Here is a 1,757-nt window from a genome sequence, read left to right as displayed (position 1 = left end):
TCAAAAGGAAGAAGAGAGTGCCTCGCTCTGAGAAGTATGGGTCATCTCCAAAAATAATGCCTCCTCCCACAGGTTGGATGACTGATGAGGAAGCAAAAATAATGCCTCCTCCTACAGGTTGGATAACTGATGAGGAAGCATTAGAAAAAAGCAAGAAGGAGATTCAGGAGACAGAGGATCAGCGTGACATACTACANATTGATCGTCAGAATGCCAAGAAATGGCAGCAAATTGGTTTCGAATAAGAAAATGAGGAGATGAAGATAGAGGATGAAAAATGATAAACATTTATAGGGGGATGAAGATGAATAGACAGAATATGAACAGCTACATTTCTGTCTAATAGACGAAATTAAATGGCCCTAAGTCTTGGGAACAGTAGTGGGAATCTCAAAAGGGAATGGACAAAATTCTTAGTGCAAAGCAGTTAAATGCTTAAAGAATTGATGATTAGAAAATAAACATCAAATAAATGCACAAGAAATTAATGTTCATTAATAAGGAACAAAATTACAAAAAAGAAAAGACATCGTGTGTCTTAATTACATTCTACCCTATAAGGAACGAATTCGTTCCCTAAGTTTTTCCCAATCCTCGTTCTGTCGGGAGGTAGTGATGTTCAATTCAGCCGCAACGTCATCATCATCAACCTCCAGCTTCTTGTATTGTTCGACTAAGGATTTAGTTCGCTCAATTCCCTGAGAGGCGTTGCGCTTTTTAGCGACCATCCTCGCCCTGCAATCGTCCATTTTGGCTTGAAGTTCCCTCATCTGAGTAGCCAAGTTAACCATCAAGGAGTCTTCAATCATGACTTCGGAAGAGATTTCTTTCAACTTGTCCTTAGCCTTGTTGATCTCCAAGCGCAAAGACTCTTTCTCAGCTACGGCTCGAAGATATTGAGTACGCTTAACCTTTAGTTCAGCGTTCTTGGCCAGCATAGTAAGGACCTCGGAGTGAATGACCTTCAACGTCGCTTTAAAGTCGGCAGAAAGATTGAGCGACGGAAGCGTCAGTGCTTGCTCTAACTTCGCACTCAAGCGCTCAAGTTCATCCTTGTGTCTGGCAGTACTAGCCCTTCCAATGTCCATGTCCATGAAGGACACGTACTCAAATACCAACTCCTTCAAGAACTTCAAGTCCTCTTCTGAAGAAGCAGCAGGAAGATCAGATGGAGCAGGGCGAGGCATTTGGACCTGCCCCCAGGAAGCGAAAAAATCCTGGATAGAACGCACAATCCGGTCAGCATCCTGGAAAGAAGATTGCCAACGTTAAAAATATTCGCTACAACGAACAAGTTGGAAATAGGAATGGAGCAAAAAGAAAAACTACCTCGTCGACAATCGTAGAAGATGGCGCACCCTCAGCCAAGCTGGCCACCAACGACTCACCCATTCGTGAGGACTTCCCCTTGTCCGAGCGAGAAGATGTTGCCACAACGGGCGGACTCATGGGAGTATCTGCAAAGTTCAAAGAGCAACCAGTCAGAAACCAATAGCACGAGCAAAGGTAAGACATCAAAAACTGAATTACCTTCTGCTTCGATGATTGGGGGGTCGATGCCTTGGGAGGAAGGTGGCTCATTCATGGGTTGTGATGAAGAATCTGGGACTGAAGATGTCCCATCATCAACCGGTTTGGATGAAGTAGCCTCAACAGAGGATGATGGAGCAGGAGTTGGTAATGCCAAAGCCTTTGAAGGGGAAGCTGAGCTTTTCTGAAAAGTCCAAAAGATCATCAGTACACAGAAAAATTTCAAA

Source organism: Olea europaea, chromosome 17 (assembly GCF_002742605.1).
Source record: "Olea europaea var. sylvestris chromosome 17, O_europaea_v1, whole genome shotgun sequence".
Lineage (NCBI taxonomy): Eukaryota > Viridiplantae > Streptophyta > Magnoliopsida > Lamiales > Oleaceae > Olea > Olea europaea.
Note: the sequence above shows the minus strand (reverse complement) of the source record.